The 12,737-nt window shown below is 48.0% G+C and overlaps 1 protein-coding gene across 1 annotated transcript in view; it reads right to left on the minus strand.

The window, feature by feature from the left end:
- Positions 1-11,093, minus strand: part of LOC138525698 (ICOS ligand-like) — a 289,305-nt gene extending 278,212 nt beyond the window's left edge. Inside the window, exon 1 of the mRNA XM_069635795.1 lies at positions 10,910-11,093. The gene's annotated coding sequence lies outside the window, so the exon portion shown is untranslated. The remainder of the gene's footprint in view (positions 1-10,909) is intronic.
- Positions 11,094-12,737: the final 1,644 nt, after the last annotated feature.

Raw genomic sequence — 12,737 nt, forward strand, 5'->3', positions numbered from 1 at the left:
AGACTTGGCAGTATGAGAAACATTCCTCAACATTTTGAATGGGAAAGTTATATGACGCATGCCCATAAATGACACTGACAGGAGGGTCCTGTTCACTGATGCTTCAGGGGGCAAGGCCTTTGGGATATGCTTTGGCAATAAATGGTGCGCAGGCCACTGGCCTCCCAGCTGGCGAAGGCTGGACCAAAAACATCACATTGCTGGAAATATTTCCCATATGGATAGCACTTTACATATGGGGGGACAATGTGAACAACACAGAGCTAGTCACATGGTCTGACAACATGGCAGTCGTACACGTGCTAAATAAAGGTTCTACATCTGGCAGACTGGTACGAAAGGCATTGAGAGAAATAACAAAACGTACCCTGAAATGCAACACTGTCCCGTTTGCAGTTCCATACTTTCGGGGCGCTAAATCCTCAAGCAGAGGCAGACCTGTCATTGGAATACAGGAAACAGAGCTAATTTGGACTTCACTATTTTTAGTAAAGAAAATTCCAACTACCTAATTTTGTTGGCTTATAATTAGGCCATTTTTTCACTATTTTCAGTCCATGAATCTAGTGTCCACGAGTATTCCCTCTTTTGCAACTAAATTGATAACTGATTTTTATGTTTGCTCTCTCTCTAATACTAAAACGAATTGAAAATTGAACTTTTGTGATTTTTTGTCTTTTTGCTTGACTAACATGTCTAAACTATGAAACCATTTGCATTTGCAGCTATTTGTTCTTCTTTGTTTTATGTTTTTCATTGTTGATAAACCCTTTACACTTAGTCTATTTAAATTTCTCTTTGTGAAATAAACACACATATATTTTTTTACAAACTTGCCCTCATTGTTTTCAGAGAACCTTTTTCAAAAAATGTGTGATACCGATCCCGGTACACCTTTAGAAAGAATGTATGATTAGAATTCATGCAAATTGTGTTTACAGCAATAGGAACTTTCTTGTTATAAAAGGATTTCCAGTCCCTTCCCTCACTGCTTTTGGGACAATTCCCCCGCCTTTTTCTGTATTTTCTTGAGGAAAGGATGGCAGCAGTACCAGGAGAAGCGTGGGCAATCATGGAATAAAACAATTTTGGGCACAGCATCTAAAAAGGAAAGGATCCCCAGGAAAATATCCTGTTCACGACCGCACCCAAGGCAATGGCGTTGCGGGGAATAACTCACGGCATCAAACACCATCAGGTGAGCCTGCTGAGATTTTGGGGGAGCTGGCAAAAAATGACCTGCCTCAAAAAACAGCAAATCTGTACAGCAAATGCCTCAAAGAATTTGGCGGAATAACTAAGGTCACCAACATCTGGGAAATCCAAGAAAATCACGTTAATGATTTCATGGAATGGGCCTTCAGACAGAATAAGAATAAGGCATGGGCATCCCCCCGTTTAGCAGCAGAGGCGTATTACACTACAATGGCGGGAGGTACAGACCCTACAAACGGTGCATTGACAAGATATGCATTGAAGGGGTGGTCCAAACTAGAAGGGGTAAAAAGGGACACTAAGCGCTCCTTGAATTTTGTTAAATTAAAAATCCTAATAGCCTACACAAGGTATGCAGCAATACTTATGAGGCAGTTTTATTAAGTGCAGCCTTTACATTAAACTACTTCGGGCTTTTAGAATTAGTTAAATTGCATCCAAAAATACACATTCAGAGGAGGGTCTAGCAGTGTCTGATATCAACCTGGGAAAAGAAACAATGGCCATAAAACTTCAACAGATCTGAGACTGACCAGAAGGGAAAGGGGAGAATGATTAACCTCTATTTCATAGAGGAGGCAGAATACTGCCCCATTTGCAACACCAGATCCTTTCATGGCAGACGCCCAAGGAAGGGGGGGCAACTGTTGACACACAAAAACAGGTCAGCCCTTAGCAGATTCCAGTTAGGGACAGTACTAAAAAAGGCAATGAGGGCTGTGGGATGGGACCCGGCAGAATTCGGGTCACTCTCCTTCAGGTTTGGCCCAGCAACATGTGCCTGGATGGGTGGCCTACAGGAGAAAGCAATAAAAGGGCTTGGGAGTTGGGAAGTCTGGGGTATATAAAAAATACATTATAAAAGACTTAATCTAACGGAACCACCCTCTTTTTCTGTCACACCTCACCGGGAGACCTCCATTTAAAACAGCATGGATTGTGGGTCAGTCCTTCGTCACAAGGGCCAGCCGATGGCTGGAGGAAACACAGGAGGGCCTGCGCTTTCAGAACATGGTCACTTACTGGTGGGGCAAGCACGGCATGCGCTGGGGTGACCTGCATGACAAATGTGCCAGCCTACTGGGGGTCAGCGTCCCATCGCCCGATTTCCTGATGATTCACCTTGGGGACACTGACCTGGTTGAGTGGGGAAGAAAGTCACTATTAGCAGAAATGAGCACCTCGCTCAGGAGCGTTGCACAATGCTGGAAACAGGTGGAGCGCATGCTGTCTGAAATCCTCCCACAGCAACACTGGTAGCTGCTGAGTCCAACAAAGCAATAGAAATTTCCAGACGAAAGTTGAACAAGGCTTTAGGTCCTTTTTGCACATTCTCAGGCCTCAAATTCATAAAACACGGGATCACATTGAATAATAAAGAACTATTCACCAGCGACGGGGTGCATCTCTCGATAGACGTTATGGGCATTTTTACAAGGGACATCTTTTGGACTTTGGCGGAGAGGGGCTGTACATAATGGTCCATTTTGGGAGGGCCTGAGAGGCCGTGCACCGCCTCAGGGTGGCGGCAGGGATCAGCCTTGAGTTGGTCCTACGCTTCCCAGCACAAAAACACTTCCAGACTTATTCACATGGGCACCAGGTGGAAGGCCCAGAGGCATAAGATGGGAGGTGGGCTTGCAGGAGGTACCCAGGGGATATGGGCAACACTTTTCAGGTACTTGCCCAGTGGCACCCAGGTGTGCAACGTGGGACACTTGACCTCCTAGACAATAGGGACCCAGACTACTGGCCACCCGTGCGAGCTGGAAGGTGGCAGGGACAAGTAACAAACGCCTGTCAAACAGGCGGACCCTGCCCCTGACAGCTACATCAAAGGCCCGCCTACCATCCGGACGAAAGGGAGGACACCGGGCCTTTGATGTAACAATAGGGGCTACCTGCTCTCAGGCCCTTTTGGCGACTATATCTGAGGAGGGCAAGGTAGCCCCTCCATTGCCCCCCTTCCCAGTGGCACTGGCGCTTCGTGCGCCCAAGACTGGCACGTTGCAGCAAAACGGAATTAAAAACCTCCCTCCCTTACATAAGTAGTGATAGGTGTAGGTATCATCAATAATGAATGAGACAATACGACAGTTAACGCTGGGATAAGGGTAAAAATGTAAAACAAGCACCACTAAAAAAGTCTAATCACTGAAAGAAAAGAAAATACTAACGCCCCGCAAGAGGCTACATAAAAAAGGTAAAATATGACGGTTAAAATGAAGGAAGAAAATGGAGAATTAAATAAGGCTACATCTAATTAAGGATTTAATATTGGTAAAGGTTCAAATGCCTTTGCACGCTAAAGCCTCGCAAAGAGACAACATAAAAAGGAAACACACTGTACAAAAAGAAGGAAGCCGGCGGCTAACCAAGGAAGGCGAAATATCACTAAAACACAGCGTCAGCATGGATCCAAGATAAACACAGAGAAGACCTAATGCCTGCCTGAAGGCAATGGGTAAAAGGAAATAAGTCACATAAAAGAAGGAAACAAGTGGCGGAAATGAAACCGGACACGGCTCAACGCCGGGTCATTACGAAGTCACAAGCCTTGGTATGAAGGGCGGCAGGGATCAGCCTTGGGTTGACCCTACGGTGGAGTAGGGTCCCTGCTCACCTGATTCCCATGTTTCCCAGAATGGTTTTGTTTTATCATTATGTTTGGTTGGTTTTCTTTGCACATAGCTCTTTACCCAATAAAGCTTGTGGCCAATGTTGTTCCACCTTACCTGGCTGTTTGGTCTCATGATCCTGGTACGGGTGCAAGGGGGTATGTTGCAGTTATTGTATTATTCCATCTTGTCACTTGCCTGCACTGCTTCCCTGCACTAAAACACTTCCAGGCTTATTCAGTAATGCACAATGCCACGTGTTCGCGAAAAGACAAAGCCAGACAGCACTACTCGGTTTTAAAAACCGTTCAATCTGGTCAGATAGTTTAGTCAGTTAAGCCCTTGCTGCACCCACAGGTCCAGGGTCAATAAATTGAGCGCCACTGGGAAATTGCAACATGTGTTGCAACAGTAAATGCAGTAGTCTAAGCGCTACACACAAAAGAAACAGGTAACAATAATATATGTGCCCGTGTGAAACACTGAATTGTTGAAAAATGAGAGGGGGGTGGGTGGTTAATCCCCTCTGACAGCTTTAGGGCTAAGAACTCCTCAAAACGATCAACAACATACATGCCAACAAGACGCTTTCATTAAGGAGACCCTCTCGCAGTCTTTTCATTTCTATTCTGGGACATTTAGCTATTCTCCCAACCCCCTTATAAAGACTACAAATCCCAAAATGCAAAGAAAACCCTGCACTTCAGATCTCCTCCCAAGTGGCCTAGTGTGTGCGATTTATGACATACGCGTAACCAAAAAGCTCACAACTATCCCGTGGCCATGCGTGGGAAGGCCAGGTGGTCGCGTTTCTGTATGGAAGTCTGCGACTTGTAGTTTCCCTACATTTAAAAAAAAGAAACAAAAACTACACGTCCCATAATCCAAAGGGGAAAAACAGGACTGGGTGGCCTTCTCACACATGGCCACGAAAAAATTGAGTCCTCTGCAATTGCAGTAGAAAGGTTACAAAAAAAAACACACACACAACAGTATCTTCTCTGTGAGTCAAATACTCTATGTCCAGGGACAGTATTACCTCGAAACTTTGCACTTAACACTAGGGCAAAACTGCCCTAGCGTACCACATAATATTCTTAGTACATTAGTGTTACATTAGGAGCCACGTGCGTGCAGGGTAGGAATTGGGCCTGAACAAGACGGAGCTGCCCTCTTGCAAAAACTGTCTTGCGGGAACACCGTTCTGTTGAAGAGGGACAGAGGAATGTGGCCCTCGCCGCTTTGGTCCCTTCCTCATCCTGCGATGCAGAAATGACAGGAGTGCATCGTTCCTGTACCCCTCCTCTTCCTCTCCATCCCCATTGTACTGCAGATTTGAGAAGCGCTATTCAGACAACCATTCAGACCCTATCCTGATGGCGCCTTCGAGGAGATAAACTTGCAGACGATGGAGCAAGTGGACTGACTGTGACCATGCAGAGAGCCGATGATGTCACGACTGTGGCCAAGACGTAGCTGCGTTAGACAAAGCATATATGCATCCCTGCACGAAGCTACACAGACACTCAGATTAAGCTTCTCTTAGATACCAAGGTCATGCGTAATGGCCCACTTGGAGGGCATACCGTCTTTGCTATGCAGTAATGCAAGAGGCACAAGAATAAGATCCGAAACTTGCTTAACGCAGAATGCAGTTAACATAGGTAGCCATGAAAATCAAAATGGAAGATGCAGCCACATTGAAATGAATGGAAGGCACAGAGAAGGGTTGAGAATGCAAGTAGAGGCCTGCCTCGTTGATTTAGCAGGGAAACGCAGACCAGGCGGGTCATGCAGCCGGCGTACGTGTTCCAGCTATCAAGGGAGAGAGTTTCACATCGACACTCAAGAATACAAAGGAAGATATTAGAAACGGTTTTGTTACGTTAGACACCAGCACGCCTAAATGCTAGAAAATCCTAGCAAACCTGGAGCAGGAAAATCAAGCAAAAGTGGTCTCAACACGCGCGATGTGGGACTGTGGGCCAAACCTCTTCATTCGAGCCAGAGACCTTTATTCCCACCCAGCTCAGGACAAACTATACAAAATGATAACAGGATGAAAGCTAAATGGGCTAAGCTCAAGGCCTAAAGGATCGGAGATGGCAACCTTATTGGTACAGACAGCACTTGTGGGGCTGTTCTCATCACCTTGAGTTGTTGCTCATGGGCTGGTAGCTCTCCAATGTACCAAGGCTGAGGAGACGCTCTCTAACCAATCCCTACCCATCTTTTCCGCCAGTTCACACTTTTTTGCAAAGTCCAATTATAATGCACTGTCCTCATATTTAGGAGGTGGCGACACGGGGGCCACCGGATCAAGCATATCCAATCAGAGCACTAACCCCAAATGCATACTGTAAGTAGTTTGCCTCCCTAACCAACCCCAGCCCACCTTTGTTATTTGTAGAATTAGATGATATGTTATCAACTTCACAAACTTCATAAACTTGCTTTTTCTTCATCTCCGAAAACGTCTTTGTAAAAATCTAAAAAGATTATATACAAATAAATATATATATATATGATAGTTTATTTATACCCTGCTTAATACCCAGAGGCTTCTATGCACGAACCCGGGGATCGAACCTGTGTTGCTCCTGGTGTTTTTGCTTGCCCCCTGCGCTAGCCTCCCGTGACGTTGACAACAAGCCTGTAACCAGGTGCTAGAGAATAGTGGAAATCCCGTGACATCTGTTTTCTTGTCCCCCCCGTTTATGAGATCTCTTAATAGACTGTTGTTTTGTCACATTTTGGGACTTTTCCATTTCTTGGGCGTGGGGATGTCTCCTGCATCGGACCGCCTGCCATTAGTAACTGGGGGCGGATCCTCGCCCCTCCACATCATCCTGTAGACACAAGGCCAGCATTTTATTTACACAATGGATAACATCAAACTGGAAGTTTGTGGCAAAGGACCTTTTAGAGATGGTTGCATTAGGCTGCCAGAATCAAGGCAATGACTCAACAGCTAACCATTTTACTGAGATTTTAGCTGGAAACGCAGCTGTTTCCTGAGCTAGTGGGGGCACAAGGAAACGTTCAGCCCGCCACGGAGTGGGAGCTGTAACCCCAGCTATTGAGATGTAGAAGTTGCAAGCTACATCCTCGCCCCTTTATGCTGCAGAGATCTAGGGGGCTACCAGCGCCCAGGCTTGAACCGCAAAAGAAAACACGTTTTTAAAAGGTTTACTTATGCTTCCCATGAGTTCCCCCAATGCACTGAGCCATATGGAGAGAGCTTTTTGCGGCCAATAATGGCATGTGCAAGTTGAAAAACCTTTGCTCTGCTGTATTCGGGTCGGCAGTTACCCGGGCCTTTCATAGCATAGAGCGGTTTTTAGGCACATTCTATCAGTGGAAAGAGGCCTGTGAAGAGGATAGAACAGGGGGAACGCGCTGCTCTTGGACGCAAGACCTTGCACAGCAGCAGAAGTTCGAATCCCAGATCTGGGCTTAGAAACCAAACTCGCGTAGAAAAAAATATATATATCTATATACATATTAAATAAATAAAGCCGAGTCCTCCCTTGTGTCACGCTTGACTTTGGCAAAATCCGTCGGAGAACATAAAAAATCTGCTATGCTGTCATCACGGAGAAGTATGGCGTATGCTTGGATTGGGTTCTGGTAGGTTGTACCTGAATAAACAAGAGTTTGGGGTTGAAGAGTCCTTAGACGTATTGTTCTGGGAGCTGTCGGACGATATTTGTCCATGCTACAAAATTGTGATTTTGATGAATCATAAATATTGTTGCTCTTTTATTCTGTAATGCAGCTGTTTCATTAATTGTATATTAATGACCTGCCGTGTTAATTGTATTGTGTGTGTGCTTTTATGGTTTCATGCCGAGTGAAGCGAAACGAAAACAGTGTGTTTCACACAGAGAATGACACACAAAGAGCGAGACACACACACAAAATGAGACCAATGGGACTGGAGAAGGACGCGCAGTGTGAGATTAACTGAAATGGGCCAACGAGCCCCTGCCGAGCTGCAGCATGAGAGCAATTTTAACACCCTCCCAGGTTGAGCCCCGGCCCACTTAAAGCCTATATTGGTGAGAACCTGCACCCCCCCCCCCATCCATTTCGGACAGCTCCGATATAGTTTTACCCATTGTTTAAACATAAACGCTCTGGCTTCCCAAGTGAGAAAGTTGACCGGCTCTTGCTGTAGGGTCCCTTCCCCATCGCCTCACAATGAGGGGGGTGGAGGTGGTGCGGGTTTTCACCAATCTAGGCTCTAAGTGGGCTATTCAGCCTCTTGTGCTCAGAGAAAGGGAGGGGGGGCAAACGACAATTTTGAGGCTGGCTCCTCAAAACCTGGCTCTTCTCTGCATAACTACAACACTGACGCACACGAATGGACAAGAAACAGCAGTCTCGTCCATTACAAAGCAAGGGAAGGGTGAGGTGAGAAAATCACCTCACCCTTCCACAAAGCAGCACAGCTCAACAGAAACACAAACTTTTTGTCGACCCTGAACGGGGACCCAAACAGTCAGGAGGTTCACTGTTAACTCAGTGCCCTCCACTTTTCCTCCTTTTCCACAAAACCCTCCCACCCTAGAAAAGAAGGGAGAAGAACAAAGGAAGAGAGGAACAGGGCACTGCACAGTGACCACAACAAGCCGTGGGACAAGAAAGGCGGCACGGGCGAGAGGGGGTTACCTATTGACCCGGTGCCCAAAAGTATGATATCAGGTGAATATGTGATTATTGTTATTGTTTTCATAACCATATCTGTGACAATAAAATCACTACAGCCTTTTATTGCCAACACTTGCACACTGTGTGGTCCAGCTCTTCTTTTCCAGGGAGGGTGGGTCGGATGTGGAACTTGCATGCATATGGGTCCAGCAGTTATGGCCACACCACTAAACAAAGATGAATAAAGATACCGATCTCAGTCGCCACCAAAAATCGAACACGAACAGAACCGTAGGAACGGACCCCACGACAAACCTTAAGACCTTATGAGAAATAGCCAGAAAGGAGGACACTAAAGACTGAACACATACACCGTCCAACCGAAAACACTGAAACGACTCATCCACAGCCTCCCAGCCTGTACCACATCCAAAGCTCCAGCAAGCTCTGGTCTGATGTCTGTCTGACACATTCGCATAGTCAGTATGATCAGAGGAGACCGCAACCCCTGCTCCAACACCAAGGACGAGAATAGACACTCAACCCACTGTCCTTAGTTCATTAGAATTACAACCCCATACAGAGTTCATTAGAATGGAACAGGGAGCATGCCGCAATAAAAAAAACCTTAATTTCTGTCAGGTGTAGGCCCCATCTCCCTATGTTATGTTATGTTAGCGGTACTTGTATAGCGCACCGTCACCAACGGAATGGGTCCCCAGGTGCTCTGGCGGATCTGTAAACAGGAAGGGTGGGGTAGGGTTAGACGGGAGGAGGGGAGAAGGAGAGTGGGAGAGGTGGTGTGCTGTTGGCAGCTTCAGCTCGGTATACACCGAGTGCTGGGCTTTGGTGCTAGTATCGGATTGGATGAAGGCCTTGAGTGCTGTGGGTGAAGTTTATGTGTTGTTGATGCGGTGTGGTAAAGTGTGTGCGGATTGCTGGGAGAGAGATGGTTGTGTGGTTTTGTGTGGGTTTAAGTATGCAGAAGATTGAGGGTTGGGTTAGTGGGGTCTGTATCCTGGTTCAGGTACTTATGATTCCGTTAGAGTTGTATACCTGTGGGTTCGGATGTTGCTAGTTCCTCGTGGGCCGTCTCGATTTGGTGGTGTTGCGCTGATCCAACTGTATCCTATTGAGTTTAGTTTGGATTGGTGGCTGCGTCTATACAGGACGGACCCACTAATCTATCTGTGCTTTAGGGCTGCACAGTGGTCGAAGTGTACGAAAAGAAGTAGTGGGGTCTTCCCCTCTCCCCACAAACACCATCCCTGCGCCCCCTTCCAAACACAATGGAAACCCCCAGGGGCATTGCTAGGGGGGGGAGAAGAGGGCTATAGCCCCTGATCTTTTGGTTGTAGCCCCGGATAGAATCCCAGGAGCTACAGCCAAAAGATTAGCTAGCCCCCAGTCCCAACAGTTCCGACATCAGCCTAGCCCCGGGTCTTTTCCAGACCTAGCAACTCCCCTGGAAACCCCCAAACAAACACACCTGCTGTTTATGGGAATGTGCAGTGCAGTGCACTGAAGTGCAAGCTTCAACTTCTTCCTACACTTTTATTTTAAAACTAAACCATTCCAGAACGGTTTCTTTTTAAAATAAAAGTATAGAAACAGTAACACTTAAAAATAAAAAGTATGGGGGCACTGCTCCCGCCCACTTCGACCCGACCTCTGGGGCTGCACTGAACTAACCCGACTCACAAACCTAGCTGTTTCTCACCATACAGGACTCCCGAAATCCAGGCATTAAGCCACACTGTGATGATTAGCTGCTTAAACATATAACCTACTAACAAATAACTCACATTTTCTGCATACTTAACTCACTCACCAAACGAACACAACCACCTCTCGCACTGCAAACCGCACTCACTTCACCACACCTCAACAACACATAAACCGCACTAAAAGCACACGAGGACTGGCATTGCTCATGCACCAAAGCTCAGCACACGGTCGAGATGAAGCTGCCAACAGGACGCCACTCCTCTCACTATCCTACTCCCTCTTCACCCTGCTAACCCACCCCGCCTTCTCCCTTGCGGATCTGCCAGAGCGCCTGGGGACCAACTCTGTTGGTGACGGTGCGCGGTACAAATACCTTTAACATTTAACATTAACATTTAACTCTACCTTTCATTAGTAAGAGACCCATTATCCGGCCAGACGCCGGAGGTCAGCTGAGGATACCTGCACACACCGCTCCAGCCAATGGCTCGCCCGGCCCCACGGTGCTTAATGACTGGCAGCGCTTGGCACGGCATGCACACACGCAGTGAGTGTGGAACCCGGCGTCCTGGACACATGACGCCAGAAGAAAGAGGAAGCTGGAGCTGGTAGTGACCCGATAGTGTCAGAGGACAAGGCAGACACTGGAGGCAAGGAGACTGACTGCCCCCAAGCCTCACGTGCAGGGCACCCACCTGGTTCTCCTCCGAAGCCCTTTTCCCGAACACTCCATCCCGAGGAAGCGCAGCTTCAAAAACCAGCCCTGCCGGAGCCAGCCCTCCGTACTCAGCCTTTCATCCAGGAGGTGTGACGCAGCCGGCTCACATTGGCCCTCTGAGACATCCCATCAGGGAGTGAAGAAATAGGGGATTTCTCAAGTCATCTTCGCGAATTTCGCGGTTTTCTCCCTCCGGCAGAAGGCGAAAGCATTACATCATTTTCAAAACGGAAGTCGCGCGGTTTGACACACAGTGTTTTTTTTTTTATAAAAATAGTAATTACCATGATGAGGCCACCAAAGGAAGTAACACCACGTGTCTTTCGACTAGATGGCATCTCAAACCTGAAGTCATACATAGGCAGCGTCAGAGCCTTTCAACCAGTTTAGGTGAAATGGACCCACACCTCAGGGAACCCCTGAAAACAGCTGGCCCCATGTTGGCAGCATTACTATAAAGCAAAATACTTCTTTAGTTGCATGTTACAGGCTGCCTTTGCTGGCACCCCCTGGCCGCCACCTCCCTCGGGCCGCTCGCGCTATCCAGCAGCTTCTCCTTGCCTTTTTTTTCTAACTTTATTAACATTTCGAAATACATCTTTTCACAGCATTCCAACCTTATGTGGCTGACATCTCACCTGTTTTAATATTGAAATAGTCTGTGCAATTAAACATTATAACTCCTGCAATTAAACTCATAAGGATCCCAATGCATACTGTTTCTTCCAACGACCTCCCCCATCTCCTTAGTTTAATGGCGGGCTCGGATTTGAAGGTGACGAAGGGGAGTGCAGCGAGTGGAGGAGGCACCCCGATAACCGGGGCAGGGGCCTTACTCCTTTTCGCGCTCTTGCCCCTCCCCCCCCATGAAGGGAGGACAGAGGAGGGCGAAAGAGCAGAGGAAAGGGCGCCAAGAGCCCCGGAAAGCCCGCGAAGGGCAACAAAGAAAGAAGGCGTGGCTTGGCGCATAAGTAGAGCGGGCGCCCGGCTTGGGAGCACTTGCAGCTCTTCCAGCAGCCGGGCGCCCGCCAAGAGAGGAGGACTTCGTTTGACTTCGTTGGATTTAGTGGAATCGACTTCGTTGGAATACGCTTTCGTGGTGGCAGAGCGGCGTTCATCGTTGAGGCAGAGCGGGTTCAACGAGTGGACGGCAGCCGGAGGCGGCTGCGACGGAGCGCGAGGGTTCCGAGGCAGGTTTCTGCCGGGACTGCAACTCTTGGCGTAGCCGGCAGGAAAGAAGGTGCGGAAGCAGGCGGGGCCATCCAACGAGCGGAGAAGCAGCAGGGAGCTACACGCTCGTAGCCGGCAGGAAAGAAGGTGCGGAAGCAGGCGGGGCCATCCAACGAGCGGAGAAGCAGCAGGGAGCTACACGCTCGTAGCCGGCAGGACGCGAGGGACGCTGCGGGGAAAAGAGGAGCCTTGCAGCCGAGCGGCTCGTGGAAGCAGAAGCGGGAAGCGGACTTACCCGTTTCGTGCCCGGAGAACCCAGGGTGCAAGCAATAGGAGCTTGCACTTATCAAGGCGGAGGAATGGAGTTCTAAATCCCGCAGTAAGGAGACATTCCGGTAGTACGGCTTTCGGCTGGGAGCATATTTAAACTGTCACGTGCTGGGAGTCCGTTGCACAAGCGATGAGTGCTTGGTCTGGCAAGGCAGGCGACCTGAGTTTTTAAGCCAACAATAGGTGTGTCATTCTGATTTGGGGGGAACGAGCTAAGGCAAGGCAACAGCAAGTGAAAGGACACCAACTTAAACAGAATTTTCGCTGGGCTACAAGGGCTGTGAAGGAAAGCGGACATTGTTTGC

Source organism: Ambystoma mexicanum, chromosome 7p (assembly GCF_040938575.1).
Source record: "Ambystoma mexicanum isolate Mex_15411 chromosome 7p, UKY_AmexF1_1, whole genome shotgun sequence".
In the NCBI taxonomy this organism is placed as follows: Eukaryota; Metazoa; Chordata; class Amphibia; order Caudata; family Ambystomatidae; genus Ambystoma; species Ambystoma mexicanum.